Genomic DNA, 14,839 nt, shown 5'->3' with positions numbered 1-14,839 from the left:
AGATAAACAGCAATGTTACTGGAGTTAAACAGCAATGTTACTGGAGTTAAACAGCAATGTTACTGGCGATAAACAGCAATGTTATTAGAGCTAAACAGCAGTGTTATTGGAGGTAAACGGCGGTGTTACTGGAGTTAAACGGCAGTGTTGCTGGAGTTAAACGGCAGTGTTGCTGGGGTTAAACGGCAGTGTTACTGGAGTTAAACGGCAGTGTTACTGGAGTTATACAGCAGTGTTGCTGGAGTTAAACGGCAGTGTTGCTGGAGTTAAACGGCAGTGTTGCTGGAGTTAAACGGCAGTGTTACTGGAGTTAAACGGCAGTGTTACTGGAGATAAACGGCGGTGTTACTGGAGTTAAACGGCGGTGTTACTGGAGTTAAACGGCGGTGTTACTGGAGTTAAACGGCGTTGTTACTGGAGTTAAACGGCAGTGTTACTGGAGTTAAACAGCAGTTAAACAGCAATGTTACTGGAGTTAAACAGCAATGTTACTGGAGTTAAACGGCAGTGTTACTGGAGTTAAACAGCAGTTAAACAGCAATGTTACTGGAGTTAAACAGCAATGTTACTGGAGTTAAACGGCAGTGTTACTGGGGTTAAACAGCAGTTAAACAGCAATGTTACTGGAGATAAACGGCAGTTAAACAGCAATGTTACTGGAGATAAACGGCAGTTTTACTGGAGTTAAACGGCGGTGTTACTGGAGTTAAACGGCGGTGTTACTGGAGTTAAACGGCGGTGGTACTGGAGTCAAACGGCGGTGGTACTGGAGTCAAACGGCGGTGGTACTGGAGTCAAACGGCAGTGTTACTGGAGTTAAACAGCAGTTAAACAGCAATGTTACTGGAGTTAAACAGCAATATTACTGGAGTTAAACAGCAGTTAAACACCAGTGTTACTGGAGGTAAACGGCAATGTTACTGGAGGTAAACGGCAATGTTACTGGAGTTAAACAGCAATGTTACTGGAGTTAAACAGCAGTTAAACAGCAATGTTACTGGAGTTAAACAGCAATATTACTGGAGGTAAACGTCAGTGTTACTGGAGTTAAACAGCAATGTTACTGCAGTTAAACGGCAATGTTACTGGCGATAAACAGCAATGTTACTGGAGATAAAGGCAGTGTTACTGGCGATAAACGGCAATGTTACTGGAGATAAACGGCAGTTTTACTGGAGTTAAACGGCGGTGTTACTGGAGTTAAACGGCGGTGTTACTGGAGTTAAACGGCGGTGTTACTGGAGTTAAACGGCGGTGGTACTGGAGTCAAACGGCGGTGGTACTGGAGTCAAACGGCAGTGTTACTGGAGTTAAACAGCAGTTAAACAGCAATGTTACTGGAGTTAAACAGCAATATTACTGGAGTTAAACAGCAGTTAAACACCAGTGTTACTGGAGGTAAACGGCAATGTTACTGGAGGTAAACGGCAGCGTTACTGGAGTTAAACAGCAATGTTACTGGAGTTAAACGGCAATGTTACTAGAGTTAAACGGCAGTGTTACTGGAGTTAAACAGCAGTGTTACTGGAGTTAAACGGCAGTGTTACTGGAGATAAACGGCAGTGTTACTGGAGATAAACGGCAGTGTTAATGGAGATAAACGGCAGTGTTAATGGAGATAAACGGCAGTGTTACTGGAGATAAACGGCAGTGTTACTGGAGATAAACGGCAGTGTTAATGGAGATAAACGGCAGTGTTACTGGAGATGGACGGCAATGTTACTGGAGTTAAACAGCAGTTAAACAGCAACGTTACTGGAGTTAAACAGCAGTTAAACAGCAATGTTACTAGAGTTAAACGGCAGTGTTACTGGGGTTAAACAGCAGTTAAACAGCAATGTTACTGGAGGTAAACGGCAGTGTTACTGGAGTAAAACGGCAGTTACTGGAGTTAAACGGCAATGTTACTGGATATAAACAGCAGTTAAACAGCAATGTTACTGGAGTTAAACGGCGGTGTTACTGGAGTTAAACAGCAATGTTACTGGAGTTAAACAGCAATGTTACTGGAGGTAAACGTCAGTGTTACCGGAGTTAAACAGCAGTTACTGGAGTTAAACGGCAATGTTACTGGATATAAACAGCAGTTAAACAGCAATGTTACTGGAGTTAAACAGCAGTGTTACTGGAGGTAAACGGCAGTGTTACTGGAGGTAAACGGCAGTGTAACTTGAGTGAAACGGCAATGTTACTGGAGGGAAACGGCAATGTTACTGGAGGTAAACGGCAGTGTTACTGGAGATAAACGGCAGTGTTACTGGAGTTAAACGGCAGTGTTACTGGAGTTAAACGGCAGTGTTACTGGAGTTAAACGGCAATGTTACTGGAGTTAAACGGCAGTGTTACTGGAGTTAAACGGCAGTGTTACTGGAGTTAAACGGCAGTGTTACTGGAGTTAAACGGCAGTGTTACTGGAGTTAAACGGCAGTGTTACTGGAGGTAAACGGCAGTGTTACTGGAGGTAAACGGCAGTGTAACTGGAGTTAAAAGGCAATGTTACTGAGGGTAAACGGCAATGTTACTGGAGATAAACAGCAATGTTAAGGGAGTTAAACGGCAGTGTTACTGGAGGTAAACGGCAGTGTTACTGGAGGTAAACGGCAGTGTTACTGGAGGTAAACGGCAGTGTAACTGGAGGTAAACGGCAATGTTACTGGAGATAAACAGCAGTTAAACAGCAATGTTACTGGAGATAAACGGCGGTGTTTCTGGAGTTAAACAGCAGTTAAAGAGCAATGTTACTGGAGGTAAACGGCAGTGTTACTGGAGGTAAACGGCAGTGTTACTGGAGTTAAACGGCAGTGTTACTGGGGTTAAACAGCAGTTAAACAGCAATGTTACTGGAGATAAACGGCAGTGTTACTGGGGTTAAACAGCAGTTAAACAGCAATGTTACTGGAGGTAAACGGCAGTGTTACTGGAGTAAAACGGCAGTGTTACTGGAGATAAACGGCCGTGTTACTGGAGTTAAACAGCAATGTTACTGGAGTTAAACAGCAATGTTACTGGAGGTAAACGTCAGTGTTACCGGAGTTAAACAGCAGTTACTGGAGTTAAACGGCAATGTTACTGGATATAAACAGCAGTTAAACAGCAATGTTACTGGAGTTAAACAGCAGTGTTACTGGAGGTAAACGGCAGTGTTACTGGAGGTAAACGGCAGTGTAACTTGAGTGAAACGGCAATGTTACTGGAGGGAAACGGCAATGTTACTGGAGGTAAACGGCAGTGTTACTGGAGATAAACGGCAGTGTTACTGGAGTTAAACGGCAGTGTTACTGGAGTTAAACGGCAGTGTTACTGGAGTTAAACGGCAGTGTTACTGGAGTTAAACGGCAATGTTACTGGAGTTAAACGGCAGTGTTACTGGAGGTAAACGGCAGTGTAACTTGAGTGAAACGGCAATGTTACTGGAGTTAAACGGCAATGTTACTGGAGGTAAACGGCAGTGTTACTGGAGATAAACGGCAGTGTTACTGGAGTTAAACGGCAGTGTTACTGGAGTTAAACGGCAGTGTTACTGGAGTTAAACGGCAATGTTACTGGAGTTAAACGGCAGTGTTACTGGAGTTAAACGGCAGTGTTACTGGAGTTAAACGGCAGTGTTACTGGAGTTAAACGGCAGTGTTACTGGAGTTAAACGGCAGTGTTACTGGAGGTAAACGGCAGTGTTACTGGAGGTAAACGGCAGTGTAACTGGAGTTAAAAGGCAATGTTACTGAGGGTAAACGGCAATGTTACTGGAGATAAACAGCAATGTTATGGGAGTTAAACGGCAGTGTTACTGGAGGTAAACGGCAGTGTTACTGGAGGTAAACGGCAGTGTTACTGGAGGTAAACGGCAGTGTTACTGGAGTTAAACGGCAATGTTACTGGAGTTAAACGGCAGTGTTACTGGAGTTAAACAGCAATGTTACTGGAGATAAACGGCGGTGTTTCTGGAGTTAAACAGCAGTTAAAGAGCAATGTTACTGGAGGTAAACGGCAGTGTTACTGGAGGTAAACGGCAGTGTTACTGGAGTTAAACGGCAGTGTTACTGGAGGTAAACGGCAGTGTTACTGGAGGTAAACGGCAGTGTAACTGGAGGTAAACGGCAATGTTACTGGAGATAAACAGCAGTTAAACAGCAATGTTCCTGGAGGTAAACTGCAGTGTTACTGGAGTTAAACAGCAGTTAAACAGCAACGTTACTGGAGTTAAACAGCAGTTAAACAGCAATGTTACTGGAGGTAAACAGCAATGTTACTGGAGATAAAGGCAGTGTTACTGGCGATAAACAGCAATGTTACTGGCGATAAACGGCAATGTTACTGGAGTTAAACGGCGGTGTTACTGGAGTTAAACGGCGGTGTTACTGGAGTTAAACGGCGGTGTTACTGGAGTTAAACGGCGGTGTTACTGGAGTTAAACAGCAGTTAAACAGCAATGTTACTGGAGTTAAACAGCAATGTTACTGGAGTTAAACGGCAGTGTTACTGGAGTTAAACAGCAGTTAAACAGCAATGTTACTGGAGTTAAACAGCAATGTTACTGGAGGTAAACGGCAATGTTACTGGAGGTAAACGGCAATGTTACTGGAGTTAAACAGCAATGTTACTGGAGGTAAACGTCAGTGTTACTGGAGTTAAACAGCAATGTTACTGGAGTTAAACAGCAGTGTTACTGGCGATAAACGGCAATGTTACTGGAGATAAACGGCAGTTTTACTGGAGTTAAACGGCGGTGTTACTGGAGTTAAACGGCGGTGTTACTGGAGTTAAACGGCGGTGTTACTGGAGTTAAACGGCGGTGGTACTGGAGTCAAACGGCGGTGGTACTGGAGTCAAACGGCGGTGGTACTGGAGTCAAACGGCGGTGGTACTGGAGTCAAACGGCAGTGTTACTGGAGTTAAACAGCAGTTAAACAGCAATGTTACTGGAGTTAAACAGCAATATTACTGGAGTTAAACAGCAGTTAAACACCAGTGTTACTGGAGTTAAACGGCAGTGTTACTGGAGATAAACGGCAGTGTTACTGGAGATAAACGGCAGTGTTACTGGAGATAAACGGCAGTGTTACTGGAGATAAACGGCAGTGTTAATGGAGATAAACGGCGGTGTTACTGGAGATGGACGGCAATGTTACTGGAGATAAACGGCAGTGTTACTGGAGATAAACACCAGTGTTACTGGAGTTAAACGGCAGTGTTACTGGAGATAAACGGCAGTGTTACTGGAGATAAACGGCAGTGTTACTGGAGATAAACGGCAGTGTTACTGGTGATAAACGGCAGTGTTAATGGAGATAAACGGCGGTGTTACTGGAGATAAACGGCAGTGTTACTGGAGATAAACGGCAGTGTTACTGGAGTTAAACGGCAATGTTACTGGAGATGGACGGCAATGTTACTGGAGTTAAACAGCAGTTAAACAGCAACGTTACTGGAGGTAAACGGCAGTGTTACTGGAGTTAAACGGCAGTGTTACTGGAGATAAACGGCAGTGTTACTGGGGTTAAACAGCAGTTAAACAGCAATGTTACTGGAGGTAAACGGCAGTGTTACTGGAGTTAAACGGCAGTGTTACTGGAGATAAACGGCAGTGTTACTGGGGTTAAACAGCAGTTAAACAGCAATGTTACTGGAGATAAACGGCAGTGTTACTGGGGTTAAACAGCAGTTAAACAGCAATGTTACTGGAGGTAAACGGCAGTGTTACTGGAGTAAAACGGCAGTGTTACTGGAGATAAACGGCGGTGTTACTGGAGTTAAACGGCAGTGTTACTGGAGTTAAACAGCAATGTTACTGGAGTTAAACAGCAATGTTACTGGAGGTAAACGTCAGTGTTACCGGAGTTAAACAGCAGTTACTGGAGTTAAACGGCAATGTTACTGGAGTTAAACAGCAGTGTTACTGGAGGTAAACGGCAGTGTTACTGGAGGTAAACGGCAGTGTAACTTGAGTGAAACGGCAATGTTACTGGAGGGAAACGGCAATGTTACTGGAGGTAAACGGCAGTGTTACTGGAGGTAAACGGCAGTGTTACTGGAGGTAAACGGCAGTGTTACTGGAGGTAAACGGCAGTGTAACTTGAGTGAAACGGCAATGTTACTGGAGGGAAACGGCAATGTTACTGGAGGTAAACGGCAGTGTTACTGGAGATAAACGGCAGTGTTACTGGAGTTAAACGGCAGTGTTACTGGAGTTAAACGGCAGTGTTACTGGAGTTAAACGGCAGTGTTACTGGAGTTAAACGGCAGTGTTACTGGAGGTAAACGGCAGTGTAACTGGAGTTAAAAGGCAATGTTACTGAGGGTAAACGGCAATGTTACTGGAGATAAACGGCAGTGTTACTGGAGGTAAACGGCAGTGTTACTGGAGGTAAACGGCAGTGTTACTGGAGGTAAACGGCAGTGTAACTGGAGGTAAACGGCAATGTTACTGGAGATAAACAGCAGTTAAACAGCAATGTTACTGGAGATAATCGGCGGTGTTTCTGGAGTTAAACAGCAGTTAAAGAGCAATGTTACTGGAGGTAAACGGCAGTGTTACTGGAGGTAAACGGCAGTGTTACTGGAGGTAAACGGCAGTGTTACTGGAGGTAAACGGCAGTGTTACTGGAGTAAAACGGCAGTGTTACTGGAGATAAACGGCGGTGTTACTGGAGTTAAACGGCAGTGTTACTGGAGTTAAACAGCAATGTTACTGGAGTTAAACAGCAATGTTACTGGAGGTAAACGTCAGTGTTACCGGAGTTAAACAGCAGTTACTGGAGTTAAACGGCAATGTTACTGGAGTTAAACAGCAGTGTTACTGGAGGTAAACGGCAGTGTTACTGGAGGTAAACGGCAGTGTAACTTGAGTGAAACGGCAATGTTACTGGAGGGAAACGGCAATGTTACTGGAGGTAAACGGCAGTGTTACTGGAGGTAAACGGCAGTGTTACTGGAGGTAAACGGCAGTGTAACTTGAGTGAAACGGCAATGTTACTGGAGGGAAACGGCAATGTTACTGGAGGTAAACGGCAGTGTTACTGGAGATAAACGGCAGTGTTACTGGAGTTAAACGGCAGTGTTACTGGAGTTAAACGGCAGTGTTACTGGAGTTAAACGGCAGTGTTACTGGAGTTAAACGGCAGTGTTACTGGAGGTAAACGGCAGTGTAACTGGAGTTAAAAGGCAATGTTACTGAGGGTAAACGGCAATGTTACTGGAGATAAACGGCAGTGTTACTGGAGGTAAACGGCAGTGTTACTGGAGGTAAACGGCAGTGTAACTGGAGGTAAACGGCAATGTTACTGGAGATAAACGGCAGTTAAACAGCAATGTTACTGGAGATAATCGGCGGTGTTTCTGGAGTTAAACAGCAGTTAAAGAGCAATGTTACTGGAGGTAAACGGCAGTGTTACTGGAGGTAAACGGCAGTGTTACTGGAGGTAAACGGCAGTGTTACTGGAGGTAAACGGCAGTGTTACTGGAGGTAAACGGCAGTGTAACTGGAGGTAAACGGCAGTGTTACTGGAGGTAAACGGCAGTGTAACTGGAGGTAAACGGCAGTTAAACAGCAACGTTACTGGAGTTAAACAGCAATGTTACTGGAGATAAAGGCAGTGTTACTGGCGATAAACAGCAATGTTACTGGCGATAAACGGCAATGTTACTGGAGTTAAACGGCGGTGTTACTGGAGTTAAACGGCGGTGTTACTGGAGTTAAACGGCGGTGTTACTGGAGTTAAACGGCGGTGTTACTGGAGTTAAACAGCAGTTAAACAGCAATGTTACTGGAGTTAAACAGCAATGTTACTGGAGTTAAACGGCAGTGTTACTGGAGTTAAACAGCAGTTAAACAGCAATGTTACTGGAGTTATACAGCAATGTTACTGGAGTTAAACGGCAGTGTTACTGGAGTTAAACGGCAGTGTTGCTGGGGTGAAGCGGCAGTGTTGCTGGAGTTAAACGGCGGTGTAACTGGAGTTAAACGGCGGTGTTACTGGAGTTAAACGGCGGTGTTACTGGAGTCAAACGGCGGTGGTACTGGAGTTAAACGGCAGTGTTACTGGAGTTAAACAGCAATGTTACTGGAGTTAAACAGCAATATTACTGGAGTTAAACAGCAGTTAAACACCAGTGTTACTGGAGGTAAACTGCAATGTTACTGTAGTTAAACAGCAATGTTACTGGAGTTAAACAGCAGTTGAACAGCAATGTTACTGGAGTTAAACAGCAATATTACTGGAGGTAAACGTCAGTGTTACTGGAGTTAAACAGAAATGTTACTGCAGTTAAGCGGCAGTGTTACTGGCGATAAACAGCAATGTTACTGGAGTTAAACGGCAATGTTACTGGAGGTAAACGGCAGCGTTACTGGAGTTAAACAGCAATGTTACTGGAGTTAAACAGCAATATTACTGGAGGTAAACGTCAGTGTTACTGGAGTTAAACAGCAATGTTACTGCAGTTAAACGGCAATGTTACTGGCGATAAACAGCAATGTTACTGGATATAAACAGCAGTTAAACAGCAATGTTATTAGAGCTAAACAGCAGTGTTACTGGAGGTAAACGACAGCGTTACTGGAGTTAAGCAGCAGTTAAACAGCAACGTTACTGGAGTTAAACGGCAGTGTTACTGGAGTTAAACGGCAGTGTTACTGGAGATAAACGGCAGTGTTCATGGAGATAAACGGCAGTGTTACTGGAGGTAAACGGCAATGTTACTGGAGGTAAACGGCAATGTTACTGGAGTTAAACAGCAATGTTACTGGAGTTAAACAGCAATATTACTGGAGGTAAACGTCAGTGTTACTGGAGTTAAACAGCAATGTTACTGCAGTTAAACGGCAATGTTACTGGCGATAAACAGCAATGTTACTGGATATAAACAGCAGTTAAACAGCAATGTTATTAGAGCTAAACAGCAGTGTTACTGGAGGTAAACGACAGCGTTACTGGAGTTAAACAGCAGTTAAACAGCAACGTTACTGGAGTTAAACGGCAGTGTTACTGGAGTTAAACGGCAGTGTTACTGGAGATAAACGGCAGTGTTCATGGAGATAAACGGCAGTGTTACTGGAGTTAAACGGCAGTGTTACTGGAGTTAGACGGCAGTGTTACTGGAGTTAGACGGCAATGTTACTGGAGATAAACGGCAGTGTTACTGGAGATAAACGGCAGTGTTCATGGAGATAAACGGCAGTGTTACTGGAGTTAAACGGCAGTGTTACTGGAGTTAGACGGCAGTGTTACTGGAGTTAAACGGCAGTGTTACTGGAGTTAGACGGCAGTGTTACTGGAGATAAACGGCAGTGTTACTGGAGATAAACGGCAGTGTTACTGGAGATAAACGGCAGTGTTACTGGAGATAAACGGCAGTGTTACTGGAGATAAACGGCAGTGTTACTGGAGTTAGACGGCAGTGTTACTGGAGTTAAACGGCAGTGTTACTGGAGTTAAACGGCAGTGTTACTGGAGATAAACGGCAGTGTTACTGGAGATAAACGGCAGTGTTCATGGAGATAAACGGCAGTGTTACTGGAGTTAAACAGCAGTTAAACAGCAACGTTACTGGAGTTAAACGGCAGTGTTACTGGAGTTAAACGGCAGTGTTACTGGAGATAAACGGCAGTGTTCATGGAGATAAACGGCAGTGTTACTGGAGTTAAACGGCAGTGTTACTGGAGTTAGACGGCAGTGTTACTGGAGTTAGACGGCAGTGTTCATGGAGATAAACGGCAGTGTTACTGGAGTTAAACGGCAGTGTTACTGGAGTTAGACGGCAGTGTTACTGGAGATAAACGGCAGTGTTACTGGAGATAAACAGCAGTGTTCATGGAGATAAACGGCAGTGTTACTGGAGTTAAACGGCAGTGTTACTGGAGTTAGACGGCAGTGTTACTGGAGTTAAACGGCAGTGTTACTGGAGTTAGACGGCAGTGTTACTGGAGATAAACGGCAGTGTTACTGGAGATAAACGGCAGTGTTACTGGAGATAAACGGCAGTGTTACTGGAGTTAGACGGCAGTGTTACTGGAGTTAAACGGCAGTGTTACTGGAGATAAACGGCAGTGTTACTGGAGATAAACGGCAGTGTTCATGGAGATAAACGGCAGTGTTACTGGAGTTAAACGGCAGTGTTACTGGAGTTAGACGGCAGTGTTACTGGAGTTAGACGGCAGTGTTACTGGAGTTAAACGGCAGTGTTACTGGAGATAAACGGCAGTGTTACTGGAGATAAACGGCAGTGTTACTGGAGTTAGACGGCAATGTTACTGGAGTTAGACGGCAATGTTACTGGAGATAAACGGCAATGTTACTGGAGATAAACGGCAATGTTACTGGAGTTAAACGGCAGTGTTACTGGAGATAAACGGCAGTGTTACTGGAGTTAAACGGCAGTGTTACTGGAGATAAACGGCGGTGTTACTGGAGTTAAACGGCAATGTTACTGGAGATAAACGGCAGTGTTACTGGGGTTAAACGGCAATGTTACTGGAGTTAAACGGCAGTGTTACTGGAGATAAACGGCAGTGTTACTGGAGTTAAACAGCAGTTAAACAGCAATGTTACTGGAGTTAATCGGCAGTTAAACAGCAACGTTACTGGAGGTAAACGGCGGTGTTACTGGAGATAAACGGCAGTGTTACTGGAGTTAAACAGCAGTTAAACAGCAATGTTACTGGAGTTAAACCGCAGTTAAACACCAGTGTACTGGAGTTAAACGGCAATGTTACTGGAGTTAAACAGCAATGTTACTGGAGTTAAACAGCAATGTTACTGGAGATAAACAGCAATGTTACTGGTGTTAAACTGCAGTTAAAGAGCAATGTTACTGGGGTTAAATGGCAATGTTACTGGAGTTAAACAGCAATGTTACTGGTGTTAAACTGCAGTTAAAGAGCAATGTTACTGGGGTTAAATGGCAATGTTACTGGAGTTAAACGGCAGTGTTACTGGAGGTAAACGGCAATGTTACTGGAGGTAAACAGCAGTTAAACAGCAATGTTACTGGAGGTAAACAGCAATGTTGCTGGAGACAAACGGCAATGTTACTGGAGTTCAACAGCAATGTTACTGGAGATAAAGGGCAATGTTACTGGAGTGAAACAGCAGTTTTACTGGAGTGAAACGGCGGTGTTACTGGAGTTAAACGGCAGTTAAACAGCAATGTATCTGGAGTTGAACAGCAGTTAAACAGCAGTGTTACTGGATGTAAACGGCAGTGTTACTGGCGATAAACGGCAATGTTACTGGAGTTAAACGGCAGTTAAACAGCAATGTTACTGGAGTTAAACGGCAGTTAAACAGCAATGTTACTGGAGTTAAACAGCAGTTAAAGAGCAATGTTACTGGTGTTAAACGGCAATGTTGCTGGTGTTAAACGGCAGTGTTACTGCTGTTAAACGGCAGTTAAACAGCAGTGTTACTGGAGATAAAGGCAGTGTTGCTGGTGTTAAACGGCAGTGTTGCTGGAGTTAAACGGCAGTGTTGCTGGAGTTAAACGGCAGTGTTGCTGGGGTTAAACGGCAGTGTTGCTGGAGTTAAACGGCGGTGTTGCTGGAGTTAAACGGCAGTGTTGCTGTGGTTAAACGGCAGTGTTGCTGGGGTTAAACGGCAGTGTTGCTGTGGTTAAATGGCAGTGTTGCTGGGGTTAAACGGCAGTGTTGCTGGAGTTAAACGGCGGTGTTGCTGGAGTTAAACGGCAGTGTTGCTGGGGTTAAACGGCAGTGTTACTGGTGTGAAACGGCATTGTTACTGGTGTTAAACGGCAGTGTTGCTGGAGTTAAATGGCAGTGTTACTGGAGTTCAACGGCAGTGTTGCTGGAGTTAAACGGCAGTGTTGCTGGAGTTAAACGGCAGTGTTGCTGGTGTTAAACGGCAGTGTTACTGGAGTTAAACGGCAGTGTTACTGGAGGTAAACGGCAGCGTTACTGGAGTTAAACAGCAGTTAAACAGCAACGTTACTGGAGTTAAACGGCAGTGTTACTGGAGTTAAACGGCAGTGTTACTGGAGTTAAACGGCAGTGTTACTGGAGATAAACGGGAGTGTTACTGGAGATAAACGGCAGTGTTAATGGAGATAAACGGCAGTGTTACTGGAGTTAGACGGCAGTGTTACTGGAGTTAAACGGGAGTGTTACTGGAGTTAGACGGCAGTGTTACTGGAGTTAGACGGCAATGTTACTGGAGTTAAACGGCAGTGTTAATGGAGATAAACGGCAGTGTTACTGGAGTTAGACGGCAGTGTTACTGGAGTTAGACGGCAGTGTTACTGGAGTTAAACAGCAATGTTACTGGAGTTAAACGGCGGTGTTACTGGAGTTAAACGGCAGTGTTACTGGAGTTAGACGGCAGTGTTACTGGAGTTAGACGGCAGTGTTACTGGAGTTAAACGGCAGTGTTACTGGAGTTAGACGGCAATGTTACTGGAGTTAAACGGCAATGTTACTGGAGTTAAACGGCAGTGTTAATGGAGATAAACGGCAGTGTTACTGGAGTTAGACGGCAGTGTTACTGGAGTTAGACGGCAGTGTTACTGGAGTTAAACGGCAATGTTACTGGAGTTAAACGGCGGTGTTACTGGAGTTAGACGGCAGTGTTACTGGAGTTAGACGGCAGTGTTACTGGAGTTAGACGGCAGTGTTACTGGAGTTAAACGGCAGTGTTAATGGAGATAAACGGCAATGTTACTGGAGTTAGACGGCAATGTTACTGGAGTTAAACGGCAATGTTACTGGAGTTAAACGGCAGTGTTAATGGAGATAAACGGCAGTGTTACTGGAGTTAAACGGCAGTGTTAATGGAGATAAACGGCAGTGTTACTGGAGATAGACGGCAATGTTACTGGAGTTAAACAGCAACGTTACTGGAGTTAGACGGCAGTGTTACTGGAGTTAGACGGCAGTGTTACTGGAGTTAAACGGCAGTGTTACTGGAGATAAACGGCAATGTTACTGGAGATAAACGGCAATGTTACTGGAGTTAAACGGCAGTGTTACTGGAGATAAACGGCAGTGTTACTGGAGATAAACGGCAATGTTACTGGAGATAAACAGCAATGTTACTGGAGTTAAACAGCAGTTAAACAGCAATGTTACTGGAGTTAAACGGCAATGTTACTGGAGTTAAACAGCAGTTAAACAGCAATGTTACTGGAGTTAGACGGCAATGTTACTGGAGTTAGACGGCAGTGTTACTGGAGTTAGACGGCAATGTTACTGGAGTTAAACGGCAGTGTTACTGGAGTTAGACGGCAGTGTTACTGGAGTTAGACGGCAATGTTACTGGAGTTAGACGGCAGTGTTACTGGAGTTAAACGGCAGTGTTACTGGAGTTAGACGGCAGTGTTACTGGAGTTAGACGGCAGTGTTACTGGAGTTAAACGGCAATGTTACTGGAGATAAACGGCAATGTTACTGGAGATAAACGGCAATGTTACTGGAGTTAAACGGCAATGTTACTGGAGATAAACGGCAATGTTACTGGAGTTAAACAGCAGTTAAACGGCAATGTTACTGGAGTTAAACGGCAATGTTACTGGAGTTAAACAGCAGTTAAACAGCAATGTTACTGGAGTTAAACGGCAGTGTTACTGGAGTTAGACGGCAGTGTTACTGGAGATAAACGGCAATGTTACTGGAGTTAAACAGCAGTTAAACAGCAATGTTACTGGAGTTAAACGGCAGTGTTACTGGAGTTAGACGGCAATGTTACTGGAGATAAACGGCAATGTTACTGGAGTTAAACAGCAGTTAAACAGCAATGTTACTGGAGTTAAACGGCAGTGTTACTGGAGTTAGACGGCAATGTTACTGGAGATAAACGGCAATGTTACTGGAGTTAAACAGCAGTTAAACAGCAATGTTACTGGAGTTAAACGGCAGTGTTACTGGAGTTAGACGGCAATGTTACTGGAGATAAACGGCAATGTTACTGGAGTTAAACAGCAGTTAAACAGCAATGTTACTGGAGTTAAACGGCAGTGTTACTGGAGTTAGACGGCAATGTTACTGGAGATAAACGGCAATGTTACTGGAGTTAAACAGCAGTTAAACGGCAGTGTTACTGGAGTTAAACGGCAATGTTACTGGAGATAAACGGCAATGTTACTGGAGATAAACGGCAATGTTACTGGAGTTAAACGGCAGTGTTACTGGAGTTAAACGGCAATGTTACTGGAGATAAACGGCAATGTTACTGGAGATAAACGGCAGTGTTACTGGAGTTAAACGGCAATGTTACTGGAGATAAACGGCAATGTTACTGGAGATAAACGGCAATGTTACTGGAGATAGACGGCAATGTTACTGGAGTTAAACGGCAGTGTTACTGGAGATAAACGGCAATGTTACTGGAGTTAAACAGCAGTTAAACAGCAATGTTACTGGAGTTAAACAGCAGTTAAACAGCAACGTTACTGGAGTTAAACAGCAGTTAAACAGCAATGTTACTGGAGATATACGGCAATGTTACTGGAGTTAAACAGCAGTTAAACAGCAATGTTACTGGAGTTAAACGGCGGTGTTACTGGAGTTAAACGGCAGTGTTACTGGAGATAAACGGCAATGTTACTGGAGATAAACGGCAATGTTACTGGAGATAAACGGCAATGTTACTGGAGATAAACGGCAGTGTTACTGGAGATAAACGGCAATGTTACTGGAGATAAACGGCGGTGTTACTGGAGATAAACGGCGGTGTTACTGGAGTTAAACGGCAGTGTTACTGGAGATAAACGGCAATGTTACTGGAGTTAAACGGCAGTGTTACTGGAGTTAAACGGCAGTGTTACTGGAGTTAAACAGCAGTTAAACAGCAATGTTACTGGAGTTAAACCGCAGTTAAACACCAGTGTTACTGGAGTT

The sequence above is a fragment of the Heterodontus francisci genome, chromosome 43, assembly GCF_036365525.1.
Source record: "Heterodontus francisci isolate sHetFra1 chromosome 43, sHetFra1.hap1, whole genome shotgun sequence".
Classification (NCBI taxonomy): Eukaryota; Metazoa; Chordata; class Chondrichthyes; order Heterodontiformes; family Heterodontidae; genus Heterodontus; species Heterodontus francisci.
The sequence above is the reverse complement of the archived record's forward strand: the minus strand, read 5'-3'. Positions refer to the sequence as shown.